The sequence below is a fragment of the Nipponia nippon genome, unplaced genomic scaffold (assembly GCF_047370975.1).
Source record: "Nipponia nippon isolate SJK-2023a ecotype South Korea unplaced genomic scaffold, ASM4737097v1 scaffold_1, whole genome shotgun sequence".
NCBI lineage: Eukaryota > Metazoa > Chordata > Aves > Pelecaniformes > Threskiornithidae > Nipponia > Nipponia nippon.
Genome location: NW_028262290.1, coordinates 40,010,414 through 40,033,063, shown reverse-complemented (window position 1 = coordinate 40,033,063; position 22,650 = coordinate 40,010,414). Strand labels below are relative to the sequence as shown.

At 40.5% G+C, this 22,650-nt stretch overlaps 1 long non-coding RNA gene across 1 annotated transcript in view; it reads left to right on the top strand.

Annotated features, from left to right (window-relative positions):
- LOC148057339 (uncharacterized) overlaps positions 1-20,484 on the top strand; it is a 49,794-nt gene extending 29,310 nt beyond the window's left edge. The window contains exons 2-3 of the long non-coding RNA XR_015699467.1: positions 4,890-5,000; positions 20,061-20,484. This is a non-coding gene — a long non-coding RNA (uncharacterized LOC148057339). The remainder of the gene's footprint in view (positions 1-4,889; positions 5,001-20,060) is intronic.
- Positions 20,485-22,650: the final 2,166 nt, after the last annotated feature.

The window sequence follows — 22,650 nt, the reverse complement described above, 5'->3', positions numbered from 1 at the left end:
ATTTCCACAACTAAATATGTTGGGTTTCTGTTACAGCTAAATAAAAGGTTTTGGCTGGAATCATAGTCTTCTGAAGTAAGACTCATTGGGAGAAACCAATAAAAAATAAATCTCTTTATGCCCCTGCTTTACATATTTCCTGACCTGTTTAACACTGAAGTGATGAGGACACTGAAGGAGGCAGAAGTTCTCACACCCACACCTTGACATAGCAATGGAAAGCTCTGTCAATATTGGGGGATCAGCATTATTTGTGAGGATACCCAGCACCCCTCCCAGCACTTGGTGTTGTCTCCAGCCCTTGGAAATAAGATTCGTGGGACATGCTACCAGCATGGCTTGCCTAACCCATGAGGTTCGTGCAGAGGGAAAGCACAATTTCATGCCAAGGTATGCTGGAAAGCCATAGATGCTGGGGCTGTTTTATTATTTTGGTGAACTCCTCACAGCCTGGCAGCAGTAGATGGTGTGGACGTTTTTTGTCCTGATTTTGGTTTGCTCTTCTTGACTGTAAGAAACCAGATCCATGAGGAGGATCCGTCTGTTGTGTGATAAAGCACCCTGGCAAGAAGGGCACCATGACCACATGTGGTATCTGTTTACCTTAGTGCAAGAGAGATGATCTTCATGTAATTCGAACATGAGACATGAGATTTTCTTTTGCTCTCACCATTTTTAATATTGTCACCATCAAATATGGGCCAGATAGATTTTATGTCCACAGGCTCCTTTGCACTGGGACATTTTAATAACATCTTTGATTTTCATGTCTAGAAGAGCTTCCTTGAACTTATTCCTCCAGGCCTTTTTAAATCACGGTCCCTATAAGAACTTAGCCAGCTAATCCGGAAATAATGACCTGACAATGAGGCAGCTAAAAATAAAATACCCACTTTCAGAGATAAATATATATATATATGTATTTAATGTATGTAGCTTACAAATTTGACAGTATATTTTGCTTCTTTCCCTTTATATAGTGCTTGTAGCAATATTGTAGGGGGTTGCTGCTTTTGCTGCATTCTAACTACATTTGTTCATAAAATGAAATGGTCAGATCAATATCACAGCAATGAGCTTGTGCACAGGTACCTTTATCAACAGAACTTTTATTAATAGGATTAAGTTTGCTGCCTAAAGAGCTTTCTATACGGTTGTTCAGCAATTGAGCTGATATGTGTAAGTACACAGGGACTTGTCATTGTAGTCATCTTTTGTGGGAAAGTTTATTCTATAAAAACGAGAACTTTGTTTGGGAAAAGTCCTGTTTTGGTTCTGTAAGAGAACTGACATCAGATAAGTGATCCCCCCGTGTTTTTAACACTTTGCTAAGTCGTTGACAGTGCTCTTAATACCTTCAGCTTAAGTACCTCAGAGGCATTTCCAGGAGATGGCAGTGAATGTCACTGTGCCTGCTTAAAACGTAATTCCTCTCTGCAGAAAAAGCTAGAAGTTTTCTCCCTAGAATAAAAGTTTTCAGTTTGCTAGGTCAAGAAATCCAGCTGTCAGTCAGTTTCCAGAAGCCTGACTTCCAGATTAGCCTTTGGTTTGCAAAAATTTGGCACACAACTTATGCTTCCCTTTGTATTTAGCCTGCACTTAACAAAAATTGGGCATAAGACACCAGCAGTGATGAAGTCCACTTTCAAACAGTGTTATCCTCTGAGTTTGAACATCAGTAAAACTGTGGAACTTAAAGACAAAGCAGAGAGAGTAAGGTAAAACTGTAACCTGTCAGCATAATTATGGTAACAAATCATATTTATAGTATATCTAGGCCTAAAAGTGCCAGGCCTTGATTAATAATCAATTGTAATTACAGTTTAGAAATAATGGCTTTCCTGAATTTCTGACTTGAAAAATGATCCAGAAGCATTTTAGCACACCTTTCTTGAGGTGCTGCTAACTTGATTTTGAAGATAATTTAACATTTTGAACATCATCTCGTAATCCTTGTGTTATCTTTACTTCCTTTTTGAATTTGTTTCATGAGGACCTAAAAATATACAAACGCGGCAATAGCTCAAGTCAGTGTGTTGACCTCTGAAGTCTGCTTCGCTGTAGTTTCTTTTGTGCCCTTCCAAGCCAGCAGGAATGGGTTTGCATCCCACCATGACACCTGAAATACTCCATAAAACTGGGCTGCCTTGCGGGTAGGTGCTGTACAAGCAGAGTCCAGAAAACTAGATATGCTGAGGGGACCAGAGAAATAATCAGGTCAGAGTTAGGTTTGAGTAGAGAGGATGACCAGTATGTATTTTAATGGATTTATTTATAGAAACAAACTTCCCCCCCCCCCCCGAATTTTGTGTATTTTAGATGTTAGTTCATATTTAAAATGTTTTGTTGTAATTTTTGTTACTTGAGTTTTCAGTACAGTTGTCGTAGTTGTTTCCTTGGTCTGTTGCGTTTGATGGGTCTGTAAGGCATTTGTTGCTGACACTAGGTGTCACACTAAGAATGTTTCTGGAAAGAAACAAAAACCTTTGCCAGTAAACGAGAATATGCTTTTCCCAGAATGTCCCTCTCTTAGTCCGAATGCTCGAAGTGAGTAGGAGTTTTTGCATTGATTTTGGTGCAGTTGAGTTTGTGCCCTTGGTGCTTACCTTGAGTCACTCCTTGTAGAATTGTGAGACATGGGCACAATCTGCCAATTTGGCAGCCGCTTGGATTTGGTGTCCCCATTCAACGTCTGAGGAGCTAACTAAGGGAAATGACATTTGCCTTCAGATGTCACCCAGACTTTTCCAAGATTTGGATATGGAGTTCATTAGGTTTTCCAATACAGTATTCTCGCTCCATCAATAAAAGTACAAATGAGCGGTTCTCAAAACAACATTTAGCAGATCTGTCCAGATTTACATGCTGTAAAACTCAAAGACAATGAACTGGTTCCTGGACTTTGGTTGGAGAATATGCATTATTCCATGCTTCATGCCAAGCCCTCAAACCCCCTGTGAACCTAAAGTCACTGCCTCTTTCCTTTGCAACGAGTTTCATGGGGACACTTCTATGGCACATGCATCCATGCATAGGAGGGCAGTGAAAGAGGTGGAAGAACTAGCTCAGTGGCAGCAGAAAGGATTATTGGGCAATAATTGTGCAAAGTTCAGAGAGTTAAAGCTTCCAAATGTTTTGCCAGGAGCTTCTCTGTATATAGCTGTTTATATAAGGTCTAATCTAAAGCTTGTTGAAGTACAGAAGCCTGTGCATTGATGGCAGTGTACTTTGGATTAGGTACTTAGTGCAGACGTGAGAAGACAGGTCTGTGCCTGAAGTGTTTGCAATTATGAACAGAGGATGTAGATGGAAAGATGGATGCAGCAGAGAACTTTAAAACTCTGTATTTATTTTTCATTTGAGCTTTTCTCATTTGAGTGAGCAATTTGTTCACCAGGTGTCTTACGCCAGCTCGTAGTGATAAATGCAAGAACTTTGTTTTGGAAGGTTCTGAAAGCTTTTAGAGATAAAGCCTTTATTCGTTCTTCCAGCCTGATGTTCTGAGAAAAGGCTTTAAATCCTAAACACTTGCAATTCTCCAGCAACATGCGATAGACTCAAGTTGAAAGCACTATAAAACTTGTTTACAAGGACTCAGAGAGTGAAAAATTGTTTCATTTAAAATGCTGCAGAGGAAGTAGGATCCGACAGCTCCAGAACCTGATTTTTTCCTGTCTCACAGCAGGGATAATGCCCCAGCGTGGATATTCTTGTCACCTCAGAAAGCCCTTACACCAGCTGTGCACATGTAGGCCAGATAACACAAGAGGGATACCAGGCAATGGACAATACTATTTCCATTCCATTCACCTGCTTCTTCCTGAGTTTTGTGAATTTAAACATTGCAAAGTAAGATCTGCTCTAGTTTTTCTCCCATCACTGTCTATCTCGGTGGTGGGACAGGCAGATCTATATCCCATATTCCTCCTCCTAAGGTAAGACATGTAGCAAAGAGGGAGAAAGATCTCATAGGTCTATTAATATTGTGGGGCTCTGATACCTGTTTGCTTTGTCTTGTACCACCCTGATACATGGAAAAACTGAAAGAGCTGTTGATGGTGAAAAATGTTCAATGTCAGGTTAAAGACATCTGAAATTCTTGATGCTTGTGTCGCCCTACTGTCAATTGGCATGAATTTGGTCTCTGAATCGTGTTTGCACTAGCACAGATTTGATAAACAGACAGGTTCTATGGAGCAAAGCCTTCCCGGTAACAAGTACAACATGGTGGCAGGTCTTGTGTTCTGCGACGAAGGCTCATTGTTACACCCATTAGACCAAACTTTGGTTGTGTGTATAATAAAAAGATAATGTTGTGCAGAAATGGTTAGGCTAGTGTTCTGGACCCTGGCTCTGCCCGCATATATTAGTTATTCTGCCACTTGCTTATACCAAATCAGACCTAGACAGAACATTGGTTTGCAGTGCTCTGCATCCCAAACGTTGAAAGGTAATGCTTAAGAGTGAGCGTCTGTGTCTCACAAGTATTAAAGCAAAAAGAAAACTTTCACTGTCCAGTTTTGTCCTTCTCCATGCAAGACACACAATGAATGTATACAACAGGCTTATTTGAATGCTTGCAGGTAATGCAGATATCATAAACTGTAGCATCTTCAACATATTCTGCTTCAGATCATGTAAGAGAAATGCAGCAGGCTGCATAAAACATAACTGCAGCCTGAAATGAGGAAGGAGAAGATGGTGCTAGGAGAGCCTGAGAGCAGTATTAGTACTGATGCTGCTGCTTTTACTGGCTGTTGGTGTCACCACGTAGGCTTCTCAGTGCCTTTGCGTTGGGGATGGGGGTTGCTTTTTTTTGACCCCAGTGCAGATCCATCAGCTGTGAGATGGGAAACAGGAAAAATAATGTGTTTTTTTCTCCTCAGCAGATCACGCTACCCTTGGTAGGTGAGGACGGCAATTCTGCAGGCCATCTGTATGTTTGAGACCACGGTGCAGCTGGAGGAAATCGTGACAGAGTTGCCAGGGCAGGATACGAGGTGGGATGTTTGATGCCTGCTAGTTCTTGTGCCTTATGCTATTTTCTAGTCTGAATGCAGAACAAAAAAATAAATGCACACAATAGTATTCTGTATCTAAGACTGCTTCAATTGTAGCTCTGCAGTTTCAATAACTGTACAGACCATGATTTGCTTTAGGATATGTCAAATGTGTTCTCATCTCTACTATGGCTGTTGGGACTTTGCTGACCACCACAATTATTCGTACCATCCCAAATTTCGAATCCTCTGATATCCACTGAAGCCCTACTGTGACGGAGTGGAGGATCATTATTATACACCTGATCATAGGCTTTGGAAAAAGAAGAACCTCATTAAAGGAAATTATGTTTTGTGTACGTCCAAGATCTTGCTTCCTTGTTCAGTCTGTTTCTTTCCCATGTATGAGCACTGTTTATCCCCCAGCAGCTGCACAAAATTCATCACAGATCAGTTTCTTCTTGATGATTTGGTTTCCTTCTAGTAGCCATCTAGGGGCAAATGCTTCTCAACCCACTGAGTCTGAACAAAAACCCTACAACATTTGGAGCAATTTGGATTCAAAATGTTTGGCTTGGATCCATTTCTGTATTTCACTCTCGAGCCCTTCTTCATTAGTAGTGCACTAGCTGTAATATTTTCCTTGTGCTGCTTCTGGTACGTACTCTTGTCTGTAAAAAAGCTCTAAGAAATTGCTTGGTACTCTGAGCATGATTACTGCAACCAGTGCAGAGCGGAAACCCAAGCAAGGCTGGTCAGCTTCTTTCTGCTGATCCATTCTGACTGCTTTTAGACTGTTTTCTGAGGTGTTAAATTCTCCTTATTTTAGAAAGGAGGCAGCAAAATTAAATGTTATCTAAGCAGCAGCGCCTGGGAGCAGCTCTGAGTTCTGAAAACAGTGTTTACCAACAGTTTAAATCAGCAGTGCACCAGGTAATGAAAGCTAAACACGGTATGCTCTGATGTGGCTCTCGGCAGAGCTGACTCTCAACTTGGTTTCTCTGTGTTTCTTAATCTACTAGCACAGTTCCAGTGTCAGTTATGGTTTTAGTGGCTGGCGCTGCAGGTCCTTACTACTTGTTTCACTGTGCTTGTTTTGGAACTCAACATTTGCATTGCTAAACTATTCAAACTCTGTGTCTCCGCAGAACGCTCAGGAGCAATGCAAATCTGCTACATGGCTCTCATATAGGAGATTGAGTCAATCAGGCTTCTGTCTTCTACCACACTTCCAGGCTATTTCCATGATATGAAGAAAAAAAGAGTAATCTGGTGATAAATACAATTCTATCATGTCTGTTTCCTTGGTTGGCTGCCCAGGACAGACCTATAAATATTACCTCGCATAATGCTGTATTATTTCACTACAGGCTGATCTGCGCTGCCAAATGCAGAACTCTTAGGCAAAGTTAGCACCTCCACATTGTTCCACCTGTTTCATATTCTCTAATGTGTCTGTAAAGTCCTGAAAAGTGTGCGGTGGCTTTGCATGCTGCCACCGAGATTCCAGGGAGGGGAGGACTCCAAAAGGACATCTGTATGTACAGGACACTGGATACTGCTGTGGGACCATAACTTACAACTTTCAAATGGAAATGAAAGCTAGAGAAAGGAGAGGTAAGGGAACCTTCTCAGAACATATTAAATTTTAATTCATTGCTAACTATGAAAGCGAGTGTTGTCTCCCTAAGAAAACATTTGGGTGAGATTCCCCTCAGTGCAAGCAGTATGTGAAAGACAGACCAGGCACAGTATTCCAAATACATGAAAATTTGATAGTTAGCAGGTTTGCAACCCTGGATTAAAATTAAACATTCAAACTAATTTGGGGCTCAATTTTCTAATTGGAATGCAAGGGCAAAAAGCAGGGCAAATCATCCTTACATAAACATCTTTTGCCAAAGATCACTTCATTCCATCTGTAAAGCCACAACAAAAATTTTCTCTTGCAGATTGCTATTTAATCCTCCCTATGGCTTTCTTCGCCCCCCTTTTCTTTAGCTGTATAGCTCTATTTCATACTATGACTCTTCTCTTTTAGCAGGATTCCCTTCCTGCTCCTTACAGGACCAGAATTTCTCTACCTAATATTTCCTTCTGCTCTCTGCCCCTCTGAGAACCCTTTTTGCTTCTCATTTAGCTGTAAGGTCAACGCTTCAGTTTGATCAGCCAGCTTTGTGGACCCTGATCTACTGACTGTTATATTGTAAGCAGCATCCTAGAAATGCATTTCTGTTTTGATCACCTGAGAAATGTTCAGAACTACATATGCTCAGTCTTTAGAAACACTTTGATATGTGGGTACATGAATATTTTCCCTTCTGGCTTGAAACGTTTCCAGGCTGCCAATTTTTAAAGTACTCAACAAACCAGTTGGAAGAAACAGATGATCTTTTTTGCCATTAACTTTCTCCTGTGATTTGGCAGAGTTGCCATCAGTGAAAAGGAGATGTAGAAACAAAGAGGACAGATTGCATCCATTTTAGAGTCCCAGATAAGAAGATATCAGCTGCAATCCCCTTTCTTTTTTTATTATTTCTCCTCCCCTACTTAAGTGTGTCTAGAAGAGTGTTCCCATTTTGGTATCTTTCACAAGCTTTTTTAATTAGGCACATAAGTGCCCATAAAAAGCCTGTAGAAAACCCAAAGCACAGAGCAGCACTTCTATGTAACCCTACTGCTGGATGGCAAGCTGCCACCTCCTGCCCCCACTCATCACCTCTGACTGATCATTTTGGCACTGCCTTACTTTGACATGAGACTTATTTACTTACAAGACAACATTTTGCTTTTTGGAGTTAAATTTTCTTTGATTATAATTTTTCCACAGATGCTTCCGTTTACTTTGCTTAGGATGTATGCTGATCATGTCTGTACTGGTTACTTATTGGTTGGCATAATGTTGTTTCTTTGCTGGCACTGTATGTCGTGTGTAGTTGTTCTGTTGCTTTGACCTTGAAGTCTGGCATTTCAGAGGCTTCCAGATGCCATTTCTCCACATACGCAGTAGGAATCTGTGGATGTCTCACTACATTTTTGTGTCCAGTACTGCTGTGGCCAGTCTTAGGCCAACCAATTCTATTGCACAGGTAACAGGAACACAGGCATTTCAAAAAAAGATACGACTTGGTATTATGTGTTGCTGTAATCTTATGATATTTCTGAAAGAAAAGAGGAGAAAGGTTTTGAAGGTGGCAGCACTCTAGGATATTTGTTTCGAATATAAGATCATGAATAGCTGCACCTGCACTGCCCTGTAAGCACACCTACTTTGCTGTCTTGAGGCCACCTTTTCTGACCTTTCTACATATCGATGTATCTGGAGTGCCAGAAGAAAAACAAAGGACAACCTGGTCTTCGCAGAACTCTCTGCTGTGCCTTTTCAGGCCCTCTGGCTGACCCTCCTTTGGGAGCACCCAGAACCTCCCTGAAGAAAGCATGGCAAAGCCAGCACCTCTTCTTCTATGATACGAGTTAGAGTGTGTAGCTTCCTTCATTGCTAGGTGGACTGCACAGCCACACAGAAACAGCGTGCCAGGCAGGAGAAATTTTCTCTGTCCCACAGAACAATCCTACCTGAAACTCTTGCTAAAGAGCCTGTTTCATCTCCTTCATAGGCCAGCACTGAACCAATGCTTCTCCAGACCCTTGGCTTGCTAAAGCAATATAAGCCCCTTTCTCTACCCATTCCTGTATCTACATTTGTTCTCATCTATGCTTTAAAAGTCATTCAGAGCTACTCCACTTCTGAGCTGGAGCATACACATCTATGAGTTTAGTTATTGGCAGACATGAAGCTTGAAATTCTGTGTTTATTTGGCTAATGTGTGGAACATAAACTTGTATTCTTATAGTGGCTGAAATGTTCTACAGCTGGAGGGACCATCTCTAGACTTGATAGGGTAGTTTACTCATAGTGTCTTTGCCTGCTAGTGGACTGGCACAATGCAGTTTTCTTTTTTCAGCTGCTTAATTAGCTATAGTTCTGTGTCTAGTACAGGAGCAATGGATGTTGTCACAGGTGAAGCAAAACCGAATGCACATCCAGCTCTTAGACAGTTGTCTGAGTATGTATGTTTATGTTCAGCACACCAGTGTCAGCCTTATTTGTTTTTACTTTGAATGATCCTGGATGCTTAAGTTTCCAATGAAAGCAGTTCTTCCTACTTACATTGAAATTGTGGACCTGTTTTCTTCTAATGCAATTAGAGAATGACTGTGACTTTAATTCGAGTTTTCATACTTTTGAATACCTACGTATTCTCCAGTGACTTTGGCTTCAATTAGTTGTATTGATTCAGGTTTATAATTTTGCACTAACACAGAATTGTGTTAGAAGCAACTTCAAAACTAAGATTGACGTATTGAAATTACATTAGTTTCGATGTGGATTTCAACAAGTAGATTCCTATACTATCAGTTTATATGCATGCGTGAATACAGTAAATTTATGTATGGCATGAGCTAATGGTAAATGAAGTTTGTATTTTTGTTTGAATCTTCTAGCTTATGAATCTGATGAACATTGTATTCATTGGTTTTACATTGGTAACTGGTAATACCTTTGTTGTGGATGTGATCTCCCAGCCTCCAAAATGGATCATGGGGATTTTCTCACTCAGAGGTGTATCTTTGTGTTTCATGTATTTGTCTTCCACAAACTAGTCTAATCTTTCTGAAACGATGGAAACTTTTGGTATCCATGATGTCCTACGACAAGAATTTCAACTACACATAATGTCCAAAAGTCTGTCCCCTGGGGTTGGGGTGGGGGGTTTGCACCTTCTCTGTAGCTCTTGTGATTTTATAGATCCCTGTCATAGTCCCCTCGGTTATCTTCTTTCCAGTGTGAGGAATTCAGGTTGACTTAATTGTTCCTTGCCTGACAGCCATTGCCTAATTTTCATCATCACTGTTGCCAGTGATGCCACTTTTCCAGTTCTCTTTGGGTCTGGGATTACTGCCTACCATATTAGCGCATCACTACATCTTTTTGTTTTCTTTCCTATTTCTTTCCAAACTATTGGTCATTTTTGCTTGGTTTTGTTTTTACCTCTGTGAGGCACTGAGTTGACATTTTTATAGAACTATTTACTATAACTCTGAGGTTCCATTCCTGAGTGGTAATAGCTAGCTGAGAGCTTCTCATTCACTTTATAATGTTAGAATTGTTTGGTTGTTTCCTGGCATTACTTCACATTTGTCTTTATTGAATTTCATTTGGCATTTTATTGCACGGTATTGGGAAGTCCTTCTGCAACTCCTCTTAGTCAGCCTTCATTTTTACTTCTGTGAATGATTTAAACTTTGTCACTTTGATATTCATGACCATTTATGAATATGCCAAATCATATAAGCTTGAGTATATGTCTCCTGTGGGGACTCCATTGGTGACTCCTCTCTTTTATGACTATTAACCATTTTCTCTTCCCTTTAGTCAGTCAGTTAGCTATATGAAGACTTTTCCCAAGGCAGCTTTTCTCTCTAGGAGCATTTCAAGAGGGTCTTTATGAATGTCTTCTGGAGATCTAAGTAGTTACATCCACTAGATTCACGTACCTCTCGTTGACTCCGCAGAACTGGCAGAGATATGTGAAACATTACTTCCCTTCATGAAAGTCATATCAGCTCTTCTCAAATATGTCACAGTATTGACTCCCAACCATATGCAGTGAACCAGCTCTTGAGTACCAAAGCACTCCAAAGAAAAAGTGCTGAAAATAATGTAACGGTAATATCATGATACTATATAAATAATGTAATGTTTTTAAACTTAACAGAAGGGAAGAAATCATAATATTAAATTTTTACAGTTTTAAAATTTTAAGAAACCCTAACATGTGGTGAGTGCTAAATATTATTCAGGAATCAGAGGTAAGTTGCAAAGAAATGAGACTGTCACATCTACAGATGGGCACCTCAGTCTGAGACAGGGCCAGAGGAATGCTGCCTGGGGCATCTCATCACCAGTGTAAGCCTACTTTAATAGAAATAACGCAAGCAGATGCAATGTCTCGTAGTGAGCTCCTTTTCTTGCCAACGATGCCTGTCTCCTTTGATTCTTCTTCCCCTGGCATTTCTGGTTTTGCCTGTGTACGTTAAACACTTAACTTGTAAGCCATAATACAAGCATTCAGAAATCCGACTGAAAGGTCTGCGAAAGTCTGTCTGTGTTACTGTGTCTCCTTTAGCAGTTTTTGTGTAGTTTTCCTGCTTGTTGTTTGGGCTAGAAGCAATCTGCTCTGTGCTTTTGCAGTACTTGGCATAATGGGGTCATGGTCCTTGAGCAGAGTTCCTAGGTACAACTGAAAGTTCTTCTGGGTTTATCCAGATGCCCTCTAATTCTATTCACTGTTACAGCGTTTTGCGAAGTACAGTATTATTCCTCTGATGTTCCCTGGATACCTCCTGGAAGCACATCATGTGTGCTGACACTGAAGCAATTTTAAGTGAGAGGTTACACCCTGCAATGCTTATTTCAGCTGTTTCATAACTGAGTTCCTTTAGCACCGATCCTGGAGTTTTGTTTCTATCCATTATGTCACTCTGACCAAAACATTTTTCTACTCTCACACTTCAGTCTGAGACAATACTGTGGTGCATCTGCTGTCGTGTTTCGGTGTGGGATTCTGCCTGAGCTCCTGCATATTGAAGAGTCCTGCATGCCAAAGATGGATGCGAAATCTTCATCTAACTTTTCTGCTGTGGCTTTATCTTGTGTGCTCTGTTGTGCCTTCATCACCTGTTGGCCTTACAGACTGGTCAGCTTCCTCTTCCTTGTGTATTTGAACAAGATTTATTATTAGTTTTAAAGCTTTTTGAGAATTGTTCCTCAGACTTTTATTGGCTTGCCTTATAGGATTTTTACGTTTAACCTGTCAGAGTTTGTTATTTTCTATTTTTCTTGTTTGAAAATAATGTCAACTCTTTAAAAGAAAGCCATCTTAATCTACTAGGCTTCCTTGGTGAAATGTTTAATCCTGCTAGTCTTTCCTGGGTATTTGAGGGGTCAGGAGAGGAGGAAGGAAGGTTTTAGTAGATGCTGAAGGGGCTTTATGGTGTGTCTTCACACTTACTGCTTTAAGAATGCAGAATTGATTTTGTGGCATCATTAAGCAACATTCTGAATACAGATTCTTATTAAAGAGAAAAAAAATAATACTGGATTTTCTGAGCATGTATTATGGTTTTAGCCCTCATCCCCGTGAGTGAATATTATGTAGATGGTGCAATTTAAAGTTTTCAGTTTAGGATCCAATGGACTAGAAAACAACAGCCTAGAAAATCCCCAGGACTTCTTCTGGACATGAAAGGAAAAGACAAACAGACCTTTTCAGACAGCCAGTGCAATATCTTGTTTTCACTATAGTAGCTCTGTCCTGTAGTGTTGTGACAATCTGCCAAGCAGTACCAGATGTCTGAGCTTCTTCTTCAGTTTCCCAGTGAAGACAGAATCCATGATGCAAATGTGCAGTTATTTACGTGCCTACTTCACACCTGAAAGCTGGCCAAATGAGATGAAAGCCAATTCCTCTTTGTAGATGCTGCTCAAAACGCGTATCTGGTTTGCAGGAAGCAACTTGGCAACAAGCATCTGGTATTTTACCTCAGGTGCAAACACACTGGGAGAGAGATTTACTTTTACTCTGTATGTGTACAGCAGCTAGCATAGGAGGGTCCTGATTTATGGCTGATATTGTTAGGTACTGTTGTAGGCTAAACAATAATATAAATAATTTATTGTAGCAGAAACTATGGCAGGGGGGCATTCACAACTGCTTGTATAATTTCCCCCATTTGTAACCATATATAACTACAGAGACCAGTAAGACTGAAGGCTCGTTTACAAGTTAAGGATAATAGGTAAGAGTACTCTATACCGTCTCGTCACAGCTGTTTTGCCACTGGCTGTAATAGTTCTCTCCCTCTCCCATTCTCTTCGCTCATCTTTCAGTTCACCTTGAAAGGCACCAAGGATTATGTATGGCAAATTCTACTAGCTCTCTAAATTGGCAGTGGTGATACTAATATGCTAGCACTGTTAGAGCTCAGTGCTGCTACCAGCAACAAAAATCCCTGTTCTGGTCTCCTGAAGTCTCCTACATTCCCACAACACTACTGCACACCAAAGTATAGCCTAATTTGATTTTTCTTCTCTGCACCTGCTTATTTTCCTGATAGGTAGCAGGGGATAGAAGTGAGAAATGATTCTCCTTACTATTTGAGAACAGAGACTTCCGTCAACAGAATTTTTTGCTAGTTAAATACTGGTACATTTACCTAAATGGGAAGAATTTTCCCATCAGTTGCCAGTTTCAGAGCCCATACATACTGCAATTCTACCATCACATGCAGAACAATAACTATCATACAGTTACTGCAGCTTGTCATGATTTTCATTGCTCCCATAATGTATAGAAGGATTTTGTTACCTGCCCAAGTGAAACCGATGAGTCATTACGCAAGATGCTGCATGTGCAAGAGGGAAAGGAAATTGAATAAGTAAATAACTGGCTTTTAAGGAAGCTGTTGAAAACAGGAAAATAAAGAATTGAGAATGTTGTATGAAAAATCATTTTCCTGAAACTAAAAATGGTCTGCAGTGGGGAGAAGACAAGAAACTAATTATGCAAAGATTAAATTTGTTAATCTGCTAATAAACTATATAAACATGATTTTCAGGGATCATACAGAAGCTTTTTGAATTTTTAAATTCATGTGACAGATCACTGCATTAACTCAATAAATATAGACTTGTTTTCCTATTTCATGTTGAGGAACCACTTATTTTTATCAGGAAATATTTTTTGGTTCTCAGTTGCTCCCTCATACTGACTCAGTTTCTATCGGAATGTGGCTTGGCAAATTTGAACAGCTGTGAGTGGAAGCATTCCCTCTTGTTTGTCCATACAGGTCTTGACAACTTTTAATTAAATGTGTTTGTGTATCAGCTCTCATAATGGACCTGCGATACATGATTGGGGCCCCTTGGTACAACCATAATAAACTCAGGAATATTTGACAGGGCTTAATGATTTCAGGAGATACAATACGACAATTGCTAGAGCACACCATGGCCTATCCCCTGCCATGCCCATGCTCAGCATTTCTAGGCTTGAAAATCTAGGCTGTATTTCTGTCTCCTTCTTACAAGTCTAGGGCACAGCAGTGGGGTTTTTTACTGGCTCCCAGTGCAATCTGTAAAAGATTAGGATGCTGCAATGTGGACCAGTTAAGACAAACCTTTAGGAAACGATGCACCCATTAGGGCAGAAGGTGTGCGTGACTTTTCCTGGCAGAACTGGGTGGGTGGGGAGCTCCAGAGCCCGTTCCACAGAAAGCATCCCTCAGCTGTCCTTGTACACCGAATCGTGATCAGTTTGGGGCACTCCCATGGTGCCCGTGGCTCTGCAAGAGGAGACCATGACTCACAGTAGCTATGCTACTGTTATAAATCCAAACCAGCCAATTTACCATCTTCTGCTGGCGAGGCAATTGAGTCCCGATTGCAGACATTGCAGTGTGGTGTAAGTTCTATGTGTTTTTTAATTAAAAATGAAACTCCAGGTACAGCTTGAACCAGGTGGAGGTTCAAGTCTGGCTGTGGACCGGCTCTTTGACTCCTTCCTGAACAGGAAAAGAAAATAAGAATTTCATGCAATTTTTACACTTGCAATTTTGTTGTGCGCAATTTACATGGGAAGCAACCCCTCTCAAAATAGTGCAGTCACTGATACCCATCCTCAGTGTTGTAGTCCTGTGGCTCTAGGCTTGCACGCAGCTTTGTTTCCAGGCATAGTGGCCAGAGACAAACCATTATGAATACGGATACCCCTAGTAACTGTACCAGGGGAAGTGCTATAAAGAATAGCAATTGTAGAACTAAACGTACTTATTTATATTTAAGAGGAGGCAGTAGGACCAAGCTTGTTGAAATATGTCAAGCAGAGAGTACTTGCAGGTAAATCCGAAGCTATGTGGGATACAAAAATTCCCTTTCTAATTTAAATACTCCATTTTCATTGCTATAAAATCGGATACTATCATTGTTATTCATCATTATTCAAGACTGTCTCTAAAACAGGACAAGAATGATACCAACTTATAAGGGACCAAAATGATGGACACTTTAGAGGCTTGAGAGTATGTATGTTAGGAGGTAACGATGGAGATATGCAAAAACAGATAATGTGAATTCATGTAATCATTAAAACCAGAAACATGTTCTTAGAAACTATAGTCTAGGTGCAATTTACAGCCCTTCCTTGCTGCTGCTTGTCTGTGTGGTGTTACCATTCACTATATTATTATGCTACTACATGATGTTTCTGGTTATGACTTTTTTTGTCTTAAGGAGAGAAGCAGAGAGATGGAGTAGCTATAGAGCTGATATATTGCCCTTTGAAAATAGATTATGTATGTGGGGTTTTCTGGAATATCCCCCTTTCTCATAAGATACTCTACTGTATTGAGAAGTAGTTTTAAGAGACATAAACCACCTATTAGGTTTGGGTTTGGTTTTTTTCCATTTCAAAATGCACTCCCAGAAAATGCTTGTGCCTGTGTTACAACTGCAATGTAGCCATTGTCTGTTTTTAGCTAGACAATGTTCAGATCTAAAGCTTGGTGTAATTTATCCTCTTCACACTGAAACAAATTAATAACCCAGTTGAGTCACTACAATTCCTTCCCCAGACCCTTCACTCTTCTCTGTGTGCCTTTGGTTGTATATTGCTTTGTTTTACAATCAGTCTCCTATTTCTTGTTGCAGCATTATCTTTTGCCTCTTTCACACATACTTCTTTCTTTTGTCAAACCTATTTCTTCTATGAATTATTCCTGCCTTGCTTTTCTCGACTGTCGTCTTTCTTCATCCATCTGCACCAGATCCAGTCTGTGTCTTGCGCGAGGACTTATGCATTAGATTTTGAGCCATTTAGGGGTAGAAAGATCTCGCTTAGTTTAAAGTTAGTTAAGCTTCCTCGGTTAAGGTCCCTCTCATAAAAGCAATTCTATATAAATGAGTAATAATACATCATTATTGACCATATAGTAAACCCACAAACGCAGTACAGAGATAAACCTGATGACCAATAGATCTTTTCTGTCTCTAACTTTTATTAATGAGCCCTAAAAAATGCACTGCTCATTAAGTCTTAATGCTTAATCATGCTAGTGTCACGAAATAGAAAATGTATATGCTCCATCTAGGTTATTACAGAATGCAAGAGAAAGGCTAAACAAATTCTACATTTAATTCACTCTTTTCTTTAGCACAATAAAGTAAATTAAAATCAATGATTGATTGTCTTTGGGAACATTATCATCAGGGCTGAATACATAAACAATGCACCAAATGAAAAGCTATTTAATCACATTCTTTCCTGTGTGTGTCTCAGTCGGTATATCATGAGGCAATAAATGCCATTTATTTTATTCAGAAAAGGAAAAGAAATGCATTTATTCTGTTTGACTGTTTCTCGCAGTTCAGAAATGCTTGATTTTCTTTGAAGTTTATTTAAGAAAATGTATAAAAATATTTTAAAATGTTTAAAAACATCTGTCATTGTATACAACTTTTAGCAGTATCTTAACTAGGCATAGTGCAGTGCAGGGCATCTGTCTTCATACAAGGAAACATCCAGAGTCCCAGGGAGTTTGAAATGCTCTTCCTCAATGCCCAAGAGTGTACAACTAGTTAGTCCTTCCGCCGGACGCTTGGGCCTGTTTCGTGTTCTTTTTGGTTGGAATAAAAATTTCTTTTGACTGTTATTTTAAAATGGCATTTGTCTTTTTTTAATGCTATGTGTTAGTGCCTTTACATTAGCTATGTCAGGACCCTCTGGTCATGTGTCTTATGCTGTTCTTCAATAACCTGTCCTCTGCTTGCATAGTTTTACATGCCTGTGCAAGTCTGCTAGTAATGCAGAACTGAGATGCGTGGGGGAATTACTGGTGTGAAATGCTGTTCCGTGGGTGGTTTTTAGGAAATTTGATATATTGATTTTTGCATGTGCATTTCCTACAGTAATTCAAATAAAAATGATATCTGCATTACAAAAATGCACAGAAGAGGCATGATTTATTGTCCTGAAATAAATTTCACAGAGGTAAACTTGGTTGTGTGGATTTTGACTTGTTGATTTAGAAAAAGCACTTAATCAAGCAGGCATTTACTGGTATGCAGGTCAGAGGTTTGAGCTTTTCTCCTCAGCCAACTAGTACTGAATTTGTTACAAAGTTTGATAGTAAGATGCATCCATCAAGGTTCAATTTATTTCTTTTCATATCTAGGATGAGGAAGGTAATTGTATGTCAGCCCTGAATAGTGTGAGAAAGAGACTCCTAGAGCTTAAACGGGGTTTGCAAAGCTGGTAATATCTGATCATTCATCTTTATTGTCCCTTCCAACACAAACAAAGGGGATGTGGAGTCTCTGAAATTTATATTTTGTGTTTTTTGTGCATTTGGAATTTCAGTAGTTATTAACTGACCAAGTACCTCTTTCCCCCTTTAATCACATTGCCTCTGGTCTGTGTGAGGAAGCGGCGGGAGTCTTCTCTGGTTAGAACCCATTAGGCCATTTTGTTATTCTCCATCAGAGACACCTTAAGAATATTTTTTTTTTTATAATGCCTCCAGAAAACTGCCATCCTGTAACAGGTAAGCTAGCTAAGTTTACGGATATTAGTGTGTTTGTAAAATAGAAAATTTTTTGAGGCAAGAAACTTTTTTAGACTGTGTGATCGCTACGTAGCACATTGTGTGTGATCAGTGCTTAGCACACTGTGTCTTGAAACTGTCTGGGAGCTTTGTAATACATGACTGTAATGCAAATGAAAAATAAAAACTTTTTTCCCTGACATCTCTTAAATGAGACAGAGACTGCATGGTCAGGTCAGGCTGTACAGCCAGCTGAGGGTTTGCTCCCCTGTGGCTGCAGCTACAGGAGGTCTGGTTTCCAGAAAGAACCATTTTCTTTTTACCCCAAGTTTTACCATCAACCACTTTATGTGGTATCCAGTTTACTTCTCGTGGTTCTTTTCTCCCCATGCTTCTTAGCTGAATGTAGTCTGCTACAGAGACCACAAATCCAGCATACTGTCTGTTACTAAAGAGTTCTCTAAGAGTTAGTTACTAGTTTGAATAGTAGTCTGTCGTGCCATCAGATCAGTAAGGTGGAAAGCGCTGGCAGTTAGAAGGCATGGAGACCAAAATCCTGGCATCTCTTGACGTGCGTATGGCTGAGAATTTCCCCCCTCCCACCTTGTATAAATATGGACCATGTCAGAAGAAGGGGAACAGACTGATGGGTGTCCTGGCACACAGTGACTTGAAAGCACTAGAAACTAAATATCTATCCTAGAGAAAAAAAAATCATAAAGATAATGGGGAAGAGGGAATACAGACACTATGAAATCAAAGCTAAGTAGAGTTTACATTTGATGGCATGTTTGGGCCTGTATGTAGTGAACTCTCTCTACTTTTTTTAGTTGTTTGATACGTTTTTTGGCAGTATAAAGGGCATGCTCTGATGTGATTTCCAAAGCTGATCTGGATCTGCAGCTGTCATTAGTGAAGCTGGAGGGCCTGTCTGATTCTTTTCAGCTGGAATATATTGTGACGAATGAATATATGGTGAAATAAGTCATATGTAAAGAAGGAAAGGGTAGAAAAGGGGATGGAGTCAACCATTTGGCCTAGTTAAGTTTAGCTAATAGCTAATGTTTTAGCTAGGTTTTGACTAACTGTCATATCTTTGAGATGTGCTAGTTTTGTAGAAATTCAATATCCTATACTGCAGCTTCTGTTTCAGAATCTCAAAACGTTTTCCACTGTGAAGTTATATGCACAGTTACCCTCAGTAGTCCTGTCGTGTAGTGTGCTTCGTGTCTTTGCACTTCCTGGAAACTAATGCAAAGTTGATTTTTCAGCCTCATAGAAGACGTGAGCTCTAAGAAGGGTGAGGACTTAGAGGCCACAGTTCAGCTAAGGGTCCCCTCGTGCCACCGCAATCGGTAAAATTCAGAGCAAGTGAGAGCGGTCTAAAATGTTCTCATCTGCTCTGCAGTCAAATCTGACTTCAGCTTTCTCAGGCTAGTGCCAGGAAGACAGTAGAGAAGCAGTTGAGAATCGCTCCTCCTTTCCTCTTAACTGTTCATCATGCAGCTGACAATACATTCCCGAGCATGCTGCCTCCTAGTCCTGTGCATAGCAAGTTGGGTTCCTGGGATTTCAAACATCCGTAATTATGCACTTAAAATGTATTGTTTCCAGATGGTAATGCAACCAGTTATTTCAAACAATGAAAAATCCAGTGATTTAATTGTTTGTGACAGATGAGTAGGAAAGCTGAGGGAACAGAAAGATGTAAAAAAGAATGCTCTATAAGACCACTGGTAAATTTTAAATAGAAGGAATTTTTGGTAGAAATGTGGATCCATAGCCCTTAAAAAGCCTTTCCTGCAAATAGGGATTTGAGGAAATCAAGAGGTAAACGTTTGGAATAATTTCAAATACTTCTCATGCGCACAGATATGATTAAAAGTTGTACGAACAAAAGAAACTGCACATTTTTCTTCTTGAGTGCAGAATTTGGTTCTAAAACTGGAGCAGAAGGTGAGCAGATTTTTTTCAGTTTCATTGTTCCCTGCAGTATGTTGATTACAGCAAGAGCACCTTGAACTTCCTATGTATTTCATGAACCCAGAATCACCATCAGTATGAGCAAACACATACAGAACACACCTCTTCATCAGTTCTTGTCAGTAAATTCTTTTGGCCAAATGTGGCAGTTCAATAATGTGATTTTACAAGTGTAAAGAATGCTGCTCAGCTCTATGGATCGGTAGCACACTGCATCCTTATGATCTGCAGGTCACAGTGTTTAGCTGCCTCCAAGAAATATCCTCTTAACATCATGCAATGGTAATTAGGACAAGAAGGTCATCCAGCTTTATGAATTCTCACTTTTCCCTACTGCTGGTCACCTGCAGAAGCCGTAAGAACAGTTCACCAGTCTCAGGTCTTCTCCCTGTTTTTCCCTTTCTGAAAACACAGCGGAGCGAGCAGGCGACGGCTCTGCGCCATCCGGGGAGTCCCTCGGTGAACCCTCTTGCAGCCCAAGGGACCCTTCCCTCGCATCAGCACAGCGGCGTTACTCCCATCACCACGGCGGGCTTCCTGCGGAGCACCGCCGCGGGTGGACACGTGTCTCATCCCATCGCTGACCGCACAAGGAACCGCCCGTCACGCAGTTCCTGTACTCCTGACTGAAAAGGCATCTGTCGCATAATGGGGGTGACTTTTTGAGCGTGTGAAAGATACTTTATCTTCATGGAAAAAGGTGGGGTAACTGTGTGCTTTAAATGCCTCCATAACAAGCTATGTGGCTTCTCCTGCCCAGAGAGCCCTAGGAAGTGAACTTTCTATGCACTGTAACATTATCAGATAGCTATCAAGTGCTTTGTATATTCCAAATGACAAGCGATTTCTCATTTCCATCAAATACATATTTTAAGCTATCACTTAGCAAGTGTTCCAATATACATAAACAATAAAGAGAATCATTTTCTTTTACTGAAAAGTATTTACTTTTCTTAGTTTTCTTTGTTAGTGTGCATATTTGTGAAACAAGAAAAGCCATGCAGCCAAGCAGCGCGCAGCTCACTCAGAGCTGAAGCAGCCAGGAGGTATCTGCATTCGCTCCTGCTCTGTTCTTACAGCAGTTTTCAATGAGATGTACACTCGGGATTGTACCAACAAATACGGGCCCCTGGGACAGTTAAGAGAGTCACAGAGCAGGGACGATCTGACTACACTCCGTTCCCAGGCAGAGAAGTACCAGCTGCCGGGAGAGCAATGGCATAAGATATGCTATGGCAGTTCTCTGCGTTAATGGGCAACCCCGGCTTTAGAGCCGCGTTGTGTCGGCAGCACAGTGCTAACCAGCTGCAGCACAAATCTGGATTTGGTCTCCACATCTCTTCACAAAAGGCGCACTACTGATGGCACCGCTATTGGCTTTTAAACTATCTATTTGCTACTCGAGACCTCATTACCAGTGAACACTCCAGCTGCTGTCACGGTGCGGTTTTTGATTGCCTTGTCCAAGCCTCCCACTCAGTGTAGCTTGATCTGCTTTGGTTCTGTTAGCATAAGCAGAAATAAGCTAACGCAGTTGGGATGGGATGCTTTAACATTGCAATTCTGCAAGCAGTATAGCATTGCTGCCAAAAAGAACAGCCCTGCCCTTTCCCTGTTCCCCAATGGTTGTTCTTGTCCCCGTGTTGCTCCCTGCCTGCTGCCAGTGTAAGTATCTGCATCGCCAAGCAATGAACTAAATGGAAGAACAGGTCCACTTCAAAGTTAACTTGAAAGAAAAAATAGTAATGATTCATTTCAATCCAGATTAATTCGAACTGTTTTGCTGTTCAGCAATGAGAATGCCTTTGTCAGCCTAAAGAAGAGGGCAACTGGGAGGGCAGCAGTTTGTATTTAGAGGCAGATGAAGGGCAAGGCTGCTATTCTTGGCTTATGCTTTTCACAGAGGTGTGGTATAAATGTGATCCTGTTCTCAAATGCCCTTAAAATGGCACTATTATTCTGTTCTTATTGCTCCTCATCTCTCAATCCTCACTTGAGATCTTTTTAAAAGCATTCATTAAGGTGTTTTTCTTGACCCTTGTCATCTGAAGTTTAACCTGGAGTGTGAAGCTCTGTTCTTCCTGGTTTGATCATATCGACGTTCAACAACTGAAACATGCTCATTGACAATACATAACACAGAAAACCTACTTTGCATGGGACTGTCTTTTCAGAGGAATAAACATAGTGTAAGCTCCTTTGAACAGAAGGAGCAGAACATCTTTGCATGTGCAGTGATGGTGGTTTCCTGGTAAGTGCCTGCTTAACCAAAAAAGCAAGGACCACCCCCTTTTTTTTTTGGCTCCCAGGGATGCACCTAGTCAAAAAGAGCATGCTGTTGCTGGAATCAGGAAGAATGTGGATGTGCAGACATGAAAAAAAGCTGCACAATTCTACCACCTAGATTGTAGGTACTTTGCTTCAAATCCTATTCTAAAAGAAAGAGTATAGTCCCTCACCCAGAAGAGCAGAACTTGTTGAATGAAAGTATGTCGTCTTTTACACAGCTGCTTTTCTCTTACCACTTAATAATTCTTCTTTTTCTGCCAGAAAAGAGCTGATCAAACCTGGTAACATGTTTACATAACAGCAAACATTTCATCTTAAATTATAGATTTATTTCAGATTTCAATATTTACTGTAACATTTGAACCACGGGAGTTCCCTCACAGCCAAAAACCAGTGGAGCTGCATGTGATGAGTCCCTGTGCGTCCCCAGCCTGGCTCCTATTGCCTTTTTGTTCCTTGGGGCTAACAAAACCCTTCACAGGCACGAAGAATGAACCACAGGTAGGTCAAATTCATATCCAGAAGTTCACTGCAGTTTCATTACGATATTGTTAAGTTCCATGTTCCTGCTGAAAAGATGACATTTTCTTTTGAATAGTGACATTTGAAAATATAAAACTAAGATATTACATTTCTTCTGAAATACTTGATTCAGCAAACAAGTGACAGACACAGATATTCCTGGTTTCATTGGCTTTTGCAGAAACATTACACA